This window comes from Triticum dicoccoides, chromosome 5A (assembly GCF_002162155.2).
Source record: "Triticum dicoccoides isolate Atlit2015 ecotype Zavitan chromosome 5A, WEW_v2.0, whole genome shotgun sequence".
NCBI lineage: Eukaryota > Viridiplantae > Streptophyta > Magnoliopsida > Poales > Poaceae > Triticum > Triticum dicoccoides.
The window spans coordinates 683,232,401-683,249,054 of record NC_041388.1 but is presented as its reverse complement, the minus strand read 5'-3'; positions in this window follow the sequence as shown (position 1 = coordinate 683,249,054).

Here is a 16,654-nt window from a genome sequence, read left to right as displayed (position 1 = left end):
TCTTCCCAATAAGAGATGTCTCCAAGTCAAAAGAGCATGCACAACTGCCGCCAACTCGAGGTCATGAGTGGGGTAGTTCTTCTCGTTGGGCTTCAACTGGCGAGAGGTATAAGCCACAACTTTCTTCTCTTGCATCAACACTGCAACAAGACCTTGAAGAGAGGCATCGCAAAAGACCTCGAACGGTTTGGATTCATCTGGAGGAGTCAGAACTGGAGCAGTGACTAATTTCTCTTTCAAAGTGTTGAAAGCGATGTCACATTCTGGAGACCAAACGTACTTGACGTGCTTCTGGAGAAGGTTAGAAAGAGGCTTCGTGATCTTTGAAAAGTTCTCAACGAACCTTCGACAATAGCTTGCGAGACCAAGGAAGCTGCGGAGTTGCTTCACGTTGTGAGGTGGTTCCCAATTCACAATTGCAGACACCTTCTCAGGATTCACCGCTATGCCCTTGGCAGAGATGATATGCCCAAGATAGAGAACCTCATCGAGCCAAAACTCGCACTTTGAGAACTTGGCGTAGAACTGATGTTCCCTGAGCTTATCGAGCACCAAACGCAAGTGCTTGGCATGATCTTCCTTGTTCTTCGAAAAGACCAGAATGTCGTCGCGATAGACCAAAACAAAGTCATTTGTGTAGGCGTTGAAGATGAAGTTCATCATGCGTGTCACATCCCTAGTTCTGGTATGACCTAGACCAGCTAGTCCTTTGTGCATCATGTTTAAATTACATTTAAATTTGAAATGGGGATTTGGGAAACCCTCAGAATTCATTTCTAGAAATAATCCAGATAAAAATTGCTCCAAAAAGCTCCAAGAAAATGTTCATGTTACTCTCTGAAAATATTGGTCAGAGGTAAAAATCAAACCAATATTTTTAGGAGCTCATAAATATTTATTTTGGACATTTGGAATTAATCCAGTAATTATTTGTGTTGGATAAATATTTTATATACATAAAATATTGTCCAATAATCTGAATTTTGGTGAGGGGCTTTGGATTAATCCCTTAGGTCCCTGCAAAATTTGACAGAATTAAATAAGTTGATTTAGTATTTTACTAAATCAGGAAACAAATGACAGAAAATAGAAAAAAGAAACAAAAGGGAAAAACCTCACCTGGCTTACCTGGCCCAGGAGAGAAGCCGGCCCAGCTGGCTGGCCAGCCCAGCAGCCTCCCCCTGTCATCTTCCTCCTCTGCCAGGAGGACGAGGGCGTGTGCCCGGCGCCTGCGGCCACACGCTGTGGCCACCTCCTGCTTCCGCCGACGCGGGAGAGGCTCCTGGAGCCGCCACGCACCACCCCAACCTCCTTCACTCTCTCCCCATGCCCTCCCCTTTCCTCTATCTCTATCCCTCGCTCTCCCCCTCACGCGCCTGAGCACGCCGCCGTGAGCCGCTGCGCCCACCGCCGTCGCCTTGCCTCCCTGAGCTGTCCAGAGCCTCCGCCACCTCTCGTTTCACCTCTGCACCGAAGGAAGGAAGCACATAGGCCCCGAGCAGCTACCATCATCATCGTCTTCAAGCTTCGGCTCCGGCGCCCTTCTTCATCGATCCGGCCACTCCGCCGCGTCCCCGAGCCCGCTTACCATCCCTGCAGCTCCGCGATGAGCCGTTGACCCGGTTCCCCCTTGCCCTGTCATCCCTCGCGTCCTCTAGCGCTAGCGCCGCCATGACCTAAGCTCGCCGCCGCACAGCCATGTCGCCATCGTCGTCTCGGCCCGCCTTCGCCCAAACCGAGCACCCCATCGTGCTCCTAGTGCCATGAGGGTGCCGCGGAACCCCTTGGGTGGCCTCCCCGTGCCCCGCAGCCCGGTTTCGCCTGGAGCCGAACTCCGGCCTCCGCCTCGAGCTTGATTCCGGTGAGCTCCGGCCGTCCCTGCCTCTCCCACTTGCCCCAGAAGACGCGGACAAGCTCTGGCTCCTCGCTCATGGCCTCCGTCGCCCAAATGGTCACCAGAGGACCAAATCCCAGGCCTCCACCGCGTCCTGCCTCGCCGGCGGCTAAACCCCGGCGGGCTGACCGTGTTTGACCCGCCTAGTTGACTAGTTTTAACCCATATGGGTCATTGACATGTGGGGCCCGGCCCTGCTAATTTCTCATTTAGGATTAGTTTACTAACTAATTAAACCCTGTTAACTAATTGGGTCACTGACGCATGGGCCCAACCCCATTAACTAAACCAGTTTAGGTTTAATTTAATTTAGGATTAGCCACAGACACTGACCTGTGGATCCCACACGTCAGGTTTGACTTGGTCAGTGCCTTTGACCTGATGACGTAAGCATGATGCTGTGCTGACGCAATATATCATTTTCTGGATTTAAAATAAATCAGGAAATTCCAGAAAATGATATAAACTTCAAAAATTCATAGAAATTCAACCGTAGCTCAGATTGAAATAATTTATATATGAAAAATTATCAGAAAAATTCAATCTATCCATCTGCACCACTTTCATGATAATGGCATTTTAAATGCTAAATATGGAGTGCATATGAACCCTTGGTCCATATGGACTTCATTTAAATGGTTGCTAGATGCATTATTGCAATCATAACATCATTACCATGTTCATGCATCATAATGTTGCATACGCTTGTGTTTTGATTTCCGACACTGTTCCTTCTTGATAGGTCCTGCTCCGGAGAGTGTTCGAGAGTACCTGTCTGAGGAGCAGTGCCCCCCTGTTGATCTACTAGGCAAGCAACCCCCCTTGTTCATTCCGATACAATCCTACTCTCTCGCTCCTGCTCTCATTTATTGCATTAGGACAACAACGATTCAACTGCTACTTTATGCTGCGGTAGTTGAACCCATTCCTCTGCATGACCTATCATTGCCACAGTAAATAGTTAAAACCCACTAGCATGTGTAGGAGTTGCTTGAGCCATGTTGTGTTCTTGCCATGCCATGCCTGCTATTGCTTAGAGTATGTCAGGTCTGATTCATTGGGAATGAATTAGAGTGCTATGTTCTGATGTTGAGAGTTAAGCGTGTGAACACGATTTGGTAAAGGTAGCGGTGAGAGGCCATGTAGGAGTACATGGTGGCTTGTCTCACTGGAACCGTCCCTAAGAACTGAGTTCTGTGTATGTAGTCCAAGGACTAGCTACTACCACATGTTGGGTTCCGGTAACTCGACCCCTCTCGACTTATTAGCCAACTTGATCTCTGTCCAGGAGTTGTAAATAGTTTCTGGTGTTGTAGGTAGTGCTATTTTTCTACCGAGTGGCACCCGGCAGGGTAGGCTCGGGACAGACTAGGCACAGGTGGCATGGTGTACCAAGTGGCACCCGGATGGTGGGCTTGGGAACCCTGCTCACATCATTTGGGGCCGTGAGCGACACCCCGGCCGGATCTCCTTGCGGATGGAACCCAAATAGGCGATAAACCTGGATTAGAGTCTTGCGTGGTTAGTCAGGTTGTGGCCGATACCCTCGCCAGGCTTCCGCTTGAAGGTTGCCGAGATACATGATGTGTACATGGTGATAAGTGGTGAGAGCGTGTGTGAAGAAGTACACCCCTGCAGGGTTAACATGATCTATTCGAATAGTCGTGTCCTCGGTTATGGACTTCTTGGATGCTTACGTGGTACATAGACAACTTTAAGTGGATACTCTAAAATGCTCAAGACAAGTGTGAGTGCTATGGATGGCCTTCTCGTAAGGAGACGAGGATGGATCCATAGTAGTGTATTGATGTGGTGATTAGTGGACTCGTGTGCGCTACCTCATCTCAAAGAAGTTTCTCGTTGTCGTAGAACAGGATAGCCACTGAGTCAAAGTTGGCTTGCTGCAACTAAACCCCACATTACCTTCTTGATACAAATGCATGTATGATAGGATCTGATGTAAGTCTTGTTGAGTACCTTTGTACTCACGTTTGCTTTATTTATGTTTTGCAGGTGAGACATCTGTATCACTAGTAGTACCGCTTGGACTTCGACGAGTAGCTTGTTACCTCAGCTACGATCTTGGTCCCTTGGGAGGGACTTGTAGATAGTCAGGCTTTAGAGCCTTTTCCTTTTGTAGTTGTCTGTACTCAGACATGTAGTGCTTCCGTTGCTTGTATGCTCTGAATGATGGGTCATGTGACCCCTGTTTGTATTTAATGCTATGTGGCTCTTCTGGGCCTTTATCTATATGAGTTTGTGTTATGTTGTGATGCCATGTTGTACAGCACATACTTGCATGTTATGCATACGTGTGACGTGTATTGCTATGTGTGGGATCCGACAATCTAGTTGTTTATCCTTGGCAACCTCTCTTATGGGGAAATGTAGTCTAGTGCTTCCTTGAGCCATAGTAGTCCGCTACAGCCCGGTTCACCGGAGTCCTGATAGCCCAGCACTACTGCTCAGGACACTTGACTGGCCGGCATGTGTTTCGCTTTGTTCCTGTGTCTGTCCCCTCAAGGAAATGTCACGCAGTGACATCCGGAGTCCTGCCTAGCCTGCTACAGCCCGGGTTCCCCGGAGTCCTGTTAGCCCAGTGCTATAGCCCGGATTCACATGCTGCTGACCGACATGCTCGATGTGAATCATGTATGCCTGTCCCCATAGGTTAGTGCCGCTTTGGGTTCATGACTAGCCATGTCGGCCCAGGTTCTCTGTCATATGGATGCTAGCAACACAATCATATACGTGAGCCAAAAGGCGCAAATGGTCCCGGGCCAAGGTAAAGCGACACCCGTGAGGATACCGTGCCTGAGGCCGCAAAGTGATATGAGGTGTTACCGGCTAGATCGATGTGACTTGGAATCAGGGTCCCGACAACTTTGGTATCAGAGCCTGACTGCCTGTAGGATTACCAAGCCAACCTGGTCGAAGTTGAGTCTAGAAATTCTTTAGCTATATTGGGGAATTGATTGTGGAAGGGAACGTAAGGCTCTTTTTTACTCCTTATGCCTCATGCCTTCTGATATGAGTCATCCTATCTTTCCTACGGGGATAAGGAACTAGGCTTTCTCTTCCGTCTATCAGGATCACGTGTTACTACTCTGTAGTCTCTAAGGTTTGGTTGATCTGAGTCATATCCCAGTTTGAGTACCTCCGGTGTAGCCTGTTTAGCAATATCCCAGAACTTTGAGTGATGATGTTGAGTATGGTGCTACCCCATCTTTGGCAGAATGTCTCATTTCGAGCATTTTACTGCCGTTATGCTGCCAGAATTATCCTAGGAGTTCAAGAGAAAGTATTTTTCCTCGTACTATAATCTACATCCTTATGATGATGCTGAATCCATCCTTGTTTCCTTGGTTGGTTCTTTAGGATGTCGTCAGTTAACGGAAGTTCTGTTGCTTATAGCCGGAACCACGGAGATGGTAGGGATGAGGATCCTCCCGACCAGTCTTCATTGGCAGAGTTCATGATGGAGATGGAGAAGAACAAGCGAGAGTCTAACTGCTTGTTAGCACGTATTGAGGAGAACACCTCCCATCAGTACAAAGAGTCAGCGACCATCTATGATTTCATTGGTCTGAAACCACCTACCTTCCATCATTCCATTGAACCACTCGATGGAGATGACTGGCTCTGTAGTATCACTCACAAGCTGCGTTCTGCGAACGTAGCTGAAAGTGACAAGGTCACCTATGCTGCCTATCACATGGAAGGTCCTGCTAGTCTTTGGTGGCAGAACTATGAGGCTATGCTTCCAGCTGGCCAGATAACCACCTGGAGAGATTTCACTGACGCTTTTAGCGAGCATCACATCCCCCTGGCTCTCATTGACCGCAAGAGAGAAGAGTTTTGTAGTTTCACCCAGAGTAAGATGGCTGTTGATGCTTATAGTAATTTGAGAACCTTGCCCGCTATGCTACAGAAGAGGTGTACACGGACGCCAAGAAGCAGGCTAGGTTCCGGAAGGGTCTCAACCCCAAGTTGTGTCGTGATCTCCACTTGCATCATTGCAATACATTTCAGGCTCTTGTGAACAAGGCCATTAATGCAGAGATAGCTTAGCTCACTTACGAGGAGTCTCGTAAGCACACCCGTGATTTGGGTTCTTCCTCCGGTTCTACTTCGCAGAAGCATCGGATTTGGGCTCCGAACTCCACTCTTCCACCCGGTTATACACCAAGGCCATCTTGTGTGGCACCTCACCCAGTTCAGTTACATGCTCCACCTAGACCTATCGGTAGACCGCTTGTCAATGCGGGTCCACGTCCTACTTCAGTGACTTGCTTCACATGCGGAGAGCCAGGACACTATGCACGTGACTGCTCTCAAACCAAATATGCTCCACCCCAGCCTGAGAAGTCTGTTGGCCGTGGTAAGCCATCACGCAAGATGATTAGTGTCAAGTCAGCTCCCGCTGAACGTGGATGTGTGCATCACGTCTCAGCTAAAGACGCTCATGATGATCCGGATGTCGTTCTTGGTACACTCCTTGTCAATTGCCATCTAGCATCGGTTTTATTTGATACCGGAGCATCTCACACCTTCATTTCTGAAAGCTATGCTAACTTGCACAACATCTCATTTTGTGATATGCCCTCTCCACTAGTAATTCAAACTCCTGGATCCAAATGGCAAACTTCTAGTGTAAGCCATGGTAATGAAATCCTTGTTGACAGACTTGTATTCCTTGCATCACTTATAGCCCTCAAGTCTACAGATATTAACATCATCTTGGGTTTGGACTGGATGAAAGCTCATTATGCCAAGATTGATTGTTACACTAGGTCTGTTTAGCTCACACATCCATCTGGCAAGATAGTCGCTGTCTCCACCAGAGTTGCAAAGCGTCAGCTCTATTCTCTTAATGCCAACCCTCTTCCAGACCTTGAAGATATCCTGGTAGGCCGTGACTTTCCGGATGTCTTTCCAAGGAACTGCCAGGCATTCCACCTGACAGAGATGTGGAATTTGTCATAGATCTTATCCCAGGAACCGCTCCAATCTCTAGGAGACCTTACAAGATGGCACCCTTAGAACTAGCTGAGCTTAAGAAACAACTCGATGAATCCTTGCAAAAGGGTTTCATCCGTCCTAGTTCTTCTCCCTGGGTTTGCCCCGTCCTCTTCGTCAAGAAGAAGGATGGTACGGACCAGATGGTTGTAGATTATCGTCCCGTTAATTTGGTCACGATAAAGAACAAGTATCCTCTCCCCAGGATCAAGGATTTGTATGATCAGCTCGCTAGATCCTCAGTCTTTTCAAAGATGGATTTGAGGTTAGGCTACCACCAAATCAAGATCACAAATGGGGACATTCCTAAGACGGCTTTTGTCACTCGTTATGGCCAGTATGAGTACATCGTCATGTCCTTCGGTCTAACCAATGCTCCAGCTACATTCTCCCGCTTGATGAACTCGATCTTCATGGAGTACTTAGATAAGTTCGTCGTGGTTTACCTCGATGATATCCTTATTTACTCGAAGAACGAGGAAGAGCATGCCGAACATCTTAGACTTGTGCTAGAAAAACTCAGAGAGCATGGCCTTTATGCCAAGTTCTCCAAGTGCAAATTTTGGTTGCCAGAAGTGACCTACCTAGGCCACATGATATCTGGTAAGGGCATTGTCGTCAATCCCGAGAGAGTTCAGGCCGCTCTTGATTGGACTCCGCCTGAAATAGTTAAGCAAGTTAGGAGTTTCCTTGGCCTAGCCAGTTATTGTCGCCGCTTCATTGAGAACTTCTCATAGTGGCCAAACCTCTCACGGAACTTCTCAAGAAAGATAAAAAGTTTGAGTGGTCCCCATAGTGTGAGCACAGTTTCCAGGAACTGAAAAGATGCCTGACTTCTGCTCCCATACTTGTGCCACCGGATTTCACTAAGGACTTTGTTATCTACTGCGACGCCTCACGACAGGGACTAGGTTGCATTCTTATGCAACCTCTGTTGGAAATATGCCCTAGAGGCAATAATAAAAGCATTATTATTATATTTCATTGTTCATGATAATTGTCTTTATTCATGCTATAATTGTGTTATCCGGAAATCGTAATACATGTGTGAATAACAGACACCAACATGTCCCTAGTGAGCCTCTAGTTGACTAGCTCGTTAATCAACAGATAGTCATGGTTTCCTGACTATGGACACTGGATGTCATTGATAACGAGATCACATCATTGGGAGAATGATGTGATGGACAAGACCCAATCCTAAACATAGCACAAGATTGTATAGTTCGTTTGCTAGAGTTTTCCAATGTCAAGTATCTTTTCCTTAGACCATGAGATCGTGTAACTCCCGGATACCGTAGGAGTGCTTTGGGTATGCCAAACGTCACAATGTAATTGGGTGACTATAAAGGTAGACTACGGGTATCTCCGAAAGTGTCTGTTGGGTGACATGGATCAAGACTGGGATTTGTCACTCCGTATGACGGAGAGGTATCACTGGGCCCACTCGGTAATGCATCATCATAATGAGCTCAGAGTGACCAAGTGTCTGGTCACGGGATCATGCATCACGGTACGAGTAAAGTGACTTGCCGGTAACGAGATTGAACGAGGTATTGGGATACTGACGATCGAATCTCGGGCAAGTAACACATCGATAGACAAAGGGAATAGCGTACGGGATTGATTGAATCCTCGACATCGTGGTTCATCCGATGAGATCATCATGGAGCATGTGGGAGCCAACATGGGTATCCAGATCCCGCTGTTGGTTATTGACCGGAGAGTCGTCTCGGTCATGTCTGCTTGTCTCCCGAACCCGTAGGGTCTACACACTTAAGGTTCGGTGACGCTAGGGTTATGAAGATATGTATATGCAGAAACCCGAATGTTGTTCGGAGTCCCGGATGAGATCCCGGACGTCACGAGGAGTTCCTGCTATTTCGGGCATCGGGACAAGTTTCGGGGTTATCGGTATTGTACCGGGACCACCAGAAGGGTCCCGGGGGTCCACCGGGTGGGGCCACCTGTCCCGGGGGCCACATGGGCTGTAGGGGGTGCGCCTTGGCCTATATGGGCCAAGGGCACCAGCCCCTATAGGCCCATGCGCCTAGGGTTTCCACCATGGAAGAGTCCATGTGGTGGAAGGCACCCCTAGGTGCCTTGGGGGGGAGGGAAACCTCCCCTTGGCCGCCGCCCCCCCTAGTAGATGCCATCTACTAGGGCCGGCGCCCCCCTGGCACCCCTATATATAGTGGGGGGGAGAGGAGGGATTTAACACCCGCCCCTGGCGCCTCCACCTCCCCCCGTTACGTCTCTCCCTCGTAGTCTCGGCGAAGCCCTGTTGCTGTGACGCCCTGCATCCACCACCACGCCGTCGTGCTGCTGGATCTTCATCAACCTCTCCTTTCCCCTTGCTGGATCAAGAAGGAGGAGACGTCTCCCGTCCCGTACGTGTGTTGAACGCGGAGGTGCCGTCCGTTCGGCGCTGGTCATCGGTGATTTGGATCACGTCGAGTACGACTACATCATCACCGTTCTTTTGAACGCTTCCGTGCGCGATCTACAAAGGTATGTAGATGCATCTAATCACTCGTTGCTAGATGAACTCCTAGATGATCTTGGTGAAACGAGTAGGAAATTTTTTGTTTTCTGCAACGTTCCCCAACAGTGGCATCATGAGCTAGGTCTATGCGTAGTTCTTCTTGCGCGAGTAGAACACAATTTGTTGTGGGCATAGATTTGTCAACTTTCTTGCCGTTACTAGTCCTTTCTTGCTTCAGCGGTATTGTGGGATGAAGCGGCCCGGACCAACCTTACACGTACGCTTACGTGAGACCGGTTCCACCGACTAACATGCACTAGTTGCATAAGGTGGCTGGCGGGTGTCTGTCTCTCCTACTTTAGTTGGAGCGGAATCGATGAACAGGGTCCTTATGAAGGGTAAATAGAAGTTGACAAATCACGTTGTGGCTTTAACGTAGGTAAGAAAACGTTCTTGCTAGAACCCTAATTCAGCCACGTAAAACTTGCAACAACAATTAGAGGACGTCTAACTTGTTTTTGCAGCAAGTGGTTTGTGATATGATATGGCCAAAGTTGTGATGAATGATGAATGATCTATATGTGATGTATGAGATGTTCATGCTATTGTAATAGGAATCACGACTTGCATGTCGATGAGTATGACAACCGGCAGGAACCATAGGAGTTGTCTTTATTCTTTTATATGACCTGCATGTCATCAAGAAACGCCATGTAAATTACTTTACTTTATTGCTAAACGCGTTAGCCATAGTAGTAGAAGTAATAGTTGGCGAGCAACTTCATGGAGACACGATGATGGAGATCATGATGATGGAGATCATGGTGTCAAGCCGGTGACAAGATGATCATGGAGCCCCAAGATGGAGATCAAAGGAGCTATGTGATATTGGCCATATCATGTCACGTTTATTATTTGATTGCATGTGATGTTTATCATGTTTTGCATCTTGTTTACTTAGAACGACGGTAGTAAATAAGATGATCCCTCACAATAAATTCAAGAAGTGTTCCCCCTAACTGTGCACCGTTGCGACAGTTCGCTGTTTCAAAACACCACGTGATGATCGGGTGTTTTATTCAGACGTTCACATACAACGGGTGTAAGACAGATTTACACATGCAAACACTTAGGTTAACTTGACGAGCCTAGCATGTACAGACATGGCCTCGGAACACAGAAGACCGAAAGGTCGAGCATGAGTTGTATAGAAGATACGATCAACATGAAGATGTTCACCGACGTTGACTAGTCCGTCTCACGTGATGATCGGACACGGTCTAGTTAAACTCGGATCATGTAATACTTAGATGACTGGAGGGATGTCTAATCTAAGTGGGAGTTCATTAATAATTTGATTAGTTGAACTTAATTATCATGAACTTAGTCTAAATATTTTACAATATGTCTTGTAGATTAAATGGCCAACGTAGTCCTCAACTTCAACGCGTTCCTAGAGAAAACCAAGCTGAAAGACGATGGCAGCAACTATACGGACTGGGTCCGGAACCTGAGGATCATCCTCATAGCTGCCAAGAAAGATTATGTCCTACAAGCACCGCTTGGTGACGCACCCGTTCTCCCTGCAGAACAAGATGTTATGAACGCTTGGCAGGCACGTTCCGATGACTACTCCCTCGTTCAGTGCGGCATGCTTTACAGCCTAGAGCCGGGGCTCCAAAAGCGTTTTGAGAGACATGGAGCATATGAGATGTTCGAAGAGCTGAAAATGGTTTTCCAAGCTCATGCCCGGGTCGAGAGATATGAAGTCTCCGACAAATTCTTCGGCTGTAAGATGGAGGAAAACAGTTCTGTCAGTGAGCACATACTCACTATGTCTGGGTTGCATAACCGCTTGACTCAGCTGGGAGTTAATCTCCCGGATGATGCGGTCATTGACAGAATCCTCCAGTCGCTTCCACCAAGCTACAAGAGCTTTGTGATGAACTTCAATATGCAGGGGATGGAAAAGACCATTCCTGAAGTATTTGCTATGCTGAAATCAGCAGAGGTAGAAGTCAGGAAGGAACATCAAGTGTTGATGGTCAATAAAACCACTAAGTTCAAGAAAGGCAAGGGTAAAAAGAACTTCAAGAAGGACGGCAAGGAGGTTGCCGCGCCCGGCAAGCAAGCTGCCGGGAAGAAGCCAAAGAATGGACCCAAGCCCGAGACTGAGTGCTTTTATTGCAAGGGAAGCGGTCACAGGAAGCGGAACTGCCCTAAGTACTTAGCGGATAAGAAGGCCGGCAAAACAAAATGTATATGTGATATACATGTAATTGATGTGTACCTTACTAGTGCCCGTAGTAGCTCCTGGGTATTTGATACCGGTGCAGTTGCTCACATTTGTAACTCAAAGCAGGGGCTGCGGAATAAGCGGAAACTGGCAAAGGACGAGGTGACGATGCGCGCCGGGAATGGTTCCAAGGTCAATGTGATCGCCGTCGGCACGCTACCTCTGCATCTCCCTTCGGGATTAGTTTTAAACCTTAATAATTGTTATTTAGTGCCAGCTTTGAGCATGAACATTGTATCAGGATATCGTTTAATTCGAGATGGCTACTCTTTTAAATCTGAGAATAATGGTTGTTCCATTTTTATGAGAGATATGTTTTATGGTCATGCTCCTATGGTGAAAGGTTTATTCTTTATGAATCTCGAACGTGATGCTACACATGTTCATAATGTGAGTGCCAAAAGAAGTAAGGTTGATAATGATAGTCCCACATACCTGTGGCACTGCCGCCTTGGTCACATAGGTGTCAAACGCATGAAGAAGCTCCATGCTGATGGACTTTTAGAGTCTCTTGATTATGAATCATTTGACACATGCGAACCATGCCTTATGGGTAAAATGACCAAGACTCCATTCTCAGGAACAATGGAGCGAGCAACCGACTTATTGGAAATCATACATACTGATGTGTGCGGTCCAATGAGTGTTGAGGCTCGCGGTGGCTATCGTTATGTTCTCACCCTCACTGATGATTTAAGTAGGTATGGGTATATCTACTTAATGAAACACAAGTCTGAAACCTTTGAAAAGTTCAAGGAATTTCAGAGTGAGGTTGAAAATCAACGTGATAGGAAAATCAAGTTTCTACGATCAGATCGTGGAGGAGAATACTTGAGTCACGAGTTTGGGGCACACTTAAGAAAATGTGGAATAGTTTCACAACTCACGCCGCCTGGAACACCTTAGCGTAATGGTGTGTCCGAACATCGTAATCGCACTCTGTTAGATATGGTGCGATCTATGATGTCTCTTACCGATTTACCGCTTTCTTTTTGGGGCTATGCTTTAGAGAGTGCCGCATTCACTTTAAAATAGGGCTCCGTCGAAATCCGTTGAGACGACACCGTATGAATTGTGGTTTGGGAAGAAACCTAAGCTGTCGTTTCTAAAAGTTTGGGGATGCGATGCTTATGTCAAGAAACTTCAACCTGAAAAGCTCGAACCCAAGTCGGAAAAATGCGTCTTCATAGGATACCCAAAAGAAACTATTGGGTACACCTTCTACCTCAGATCCGAAGGCAAGATCTTTGTTGCCAAGAATGGGTCCTTTCTGGAGAAAGAGTTTCTCTCGAAAGAAGTAAGTGGGAGGAAAGTAGAGCTTGATGAAGTATTACCTCTTGAACCGGAAAATGGCGCAACTCAAGAAAATGTTCCTGAGGTGCCTGCACCGACTAGAGAGGAAGTTAATGACAATGATCAAGATACTTCTGATCAAGCCCCTACTGAAATTCGAAGGTCCACAAGGACACGTTCCGCACCAGAGTGGTACGGCAACCCTGTCTTGGAAATCATGCTGTTAGACAACGGTGAACCTTCGAACTATGAAGAAGCGATGGCGGGCCCGGATTCCGACAAATGGCTGGAAGCCATGAAATCCGAGATAGGATCCATGTATGAAAACAAAGTATGGACTTTGACTGACTTGCCCGTTGAGCGGCGAGCCATAGAAAATAAATGGATCTTTAAGAAGAAGACAGACGCAGATGGTAATGTGACCATCTATAAAGCTCGGCTTGTCGCTAAGGGTTATCGACAAGTTCAAGGGGTTGACTACGATGAGACTTTCTCGCCGGTAGCGAAGCTGAAGTCCGTCCGAATCATGTAAGCAATTGCTGCATTCTATGATTATGAAATATGGCAAATGGACGTCAAAACGGCATTCCTTAATGGTTTCCTTAAGGAAGAATTGTATATGATACAGCCGGAAGGTTTTGTCGATCCTAAGAATGCTGGCAAAGTGTGCAAGCTCCAACGCTCGATTTATGGGCTGGTGCAAGCATCTCGGAGTTGGAACATTCGCTTTGATGAGATGATCAAAGCGTTTGGGTTTACACAGACTTATGGAGAAGCCTGCGTTTACAAGAAAGTGAGTGGGAGCTCTGTAGCATTTCTCATATTATATGTAGATGACATACTTTTGATGGGAAATGATATAGAACTCTTGGACAGCATCAAGGCCTACTTGAATAAAAGTTTTTCAATGAAGGACCTTGGAGAAGCTGCTTATATATTAGGCATCAAAATCTATAGAGATAGATCAAGACGCCTCATAGGTCTTTCACAAAGCACATACCTTGATAAGATATTGAAGAAGTTCAATATGGATCAATCCAAGAAGGGGTTCTTGCCTGTGTTACAAGGTGTGAAATTGAGCTCAGCTCAATGTCCGACCACAGCAGAAGATATAGAAGAGATGAGCGTCATCCCCTATGCCTCAGCCATAGGTTCTATTATGTATGCCATGCTGTGTACCAGACCTGATGTTAACCTTGCCGTCAGTTTGGTAGGAAGGTACCAAAGTAATCCCGACAAGGAACACTGGACAGCGGTCAAGAATATCTTGAAGTACCTGAAAAGGACTAAGGAAATGTTTCTCGTTTATGGAGGTGACGAAGAGCTCGTCGTAAAGGGTTACGTCGACGCTAGCTTCGACACAGATCTGGATGACTCTAAGTCACAAACCGGATACGTGTATATTTTGAATGGTGGGGCAGTAAGCTGGTGCAGTTGCAAGCAAAGCGTCGTGGCGGGATCTACATGTGAAGCGGAGTACATGGCAGCCTCGGAGGCAGCACATGAAGCAATATGGGTGAAGGAGTTCATCACCGACCTAGGAGTCATACCCAATGCGTCAGGGCCGATCAAGCTCTTCTGTGACAACACTGGAGCTATTGCACTTGCCAAGGAGCCCAGGTTTCACAAGAAGACAAGGCACATCAAGCGTCGCTTCAACTCCATTCGTGAAAATGTTCAAGATGGAGACATAGAGATTTGTAAAGTACATACGGACCTGAATATAGCAGATCCGTTGACTAAACCTCTCCCTAGAGCAAAGCATGATCAACACCAGAATTCTATGGGTGTTCGATTCATCACAATGTAACTAGATTATTGACTCTAGTGCAAGTGGGAGACTATTGGAAATATGCCCTAGAGGCAATAATAAAAGCATTATTATTATATTTCCTTGTTCATGATAATTGTCTTTATTCATGCTATAATTGTGTTATCCGGAAATCGTAATACATGTGTTTATAACAGACACCAACATGTCCCTAGTGAGCCTCTAGTTGACTAGCTCGTTGATCAACAGATAGTCATGGTTTCCTGACTATGGACACTCGATGTCATTGATAACGAGATCACATCATTGGGAGAATGATGTGATGGACAAGACCCAATCCTAAACATAGCACAAGATCGTATAGTTCGTTTGCTAGAGTTTTCCAATGTCAAGTATCTTTTCCTTAGACCATGAGATCGTGTAACTCCCGGATACCGTAGGAGTGCTTTGGGTATGCCAAACGTCACAACGTAAGTGGGTGACTATAAAGGTAGACTACGGGTATCTCTGAAAGTGTCTGTTGGGTGACATGGATCAAGACTGGGATTTGTCACTCCGTATGACGGAGAGGTATCACTGGGCCCACTCGGTAATGCATCATCATAATGAGCTCAGAGTGACCATGTGTCTGGTCACGGGATCATGCATTACGGTACGAGTAAAGTGACTTGCCGGTAACGAGATTGAACGAGGTATTGGGATACCGACGATCGAATCTCGGGCAAGTAACATATCGATAGACAAAGGGAATAGCGTACGGGATTGATTGAATCCTCGACATCGTGGTTCATCCGATGAGATCATCGTGGAGCATGTGGGAGCCAACATGGGTATCCAGATCCCGCTGTTGGTTATTGACCGGAGAGTCGTCTCGGTCATGTCTGCTTGTTTCCCGAACCCGTAGGGTCTACACACTTAAGGTTCGGTGACGCTAGGGTTATGAAGATATGTATATGCAGAAACCCTAATGTTGTTCGGAGTCCCGGATGAGATCCCGGACGTCACGAGGAGTTACGGAATGGTCCGGAGGTAAAGAATTATATATAGGAAGTGCTATTTCGGGCATCGGGACAAGTTTCGGGGTTATCGGTATTGTACCGGGACCATCGGAAGGGTCCCGGGGGTCCACCGGGTGGGGCCACCTGTCCCGGGGGGCCACATGGGCTGTAGGGGGTGTGCCTTGGCCTAGATGGGCCAAGGGAACCAGCCCCTATAGGCCCATGCGCCTAGGGTTTCCACCATGGAAGAGTCCATGTGGTGGAAGGCACCCCTAGGTGCCTTGGGGGGGAGGGAAACCTCCCCTTGGCCGCCGCCCCCCCCTAGTAGATGCCATCTACTAGGGCCGGCGCCCCCCTGGCACCCCTATATATAGTGGGGGGGAGAGGAGGGATTTAACACCAGCCCCTGGCGCCTCCACCTCCCCCCGTTACGTCTCTCCCTCGTAGTCTCGTCGAAGCCCTGCTGCTGTGACGCCCTGCATCCACCACCACGCCGTCGTGCTGCTGGATCTTCATCAAGCTCTCCTTTCCCCTTGCTGGATCAAGAAGGAGGAGACGTCTCCTGTCCCGTACGTGTGTTGAACGCGGAGGTGCCATCCGTTCGGCGCTGGTCATCGGTGATTTGGATCACGTCGAGTACGACTACATCATCACCGTTCTTTTGAACGCTTCCGTGCGCGATCTACAAAGGTATGTAGATGCATCTAATCACTCGTTGCTAGATGAACTCCTAGATGATCTTGGTGAAACGAGTAGGAAAATTTTTGTTTTCTGCAACGTTCCCCAACAAGATCGCCATGTGATTGCCTATGCATCTCGACAGTTGCATCCACATGAGGAGAATTATCCTACACATGATCTAGAGATTGCAGCCGCAGTCTATGCACTTAAGACATGG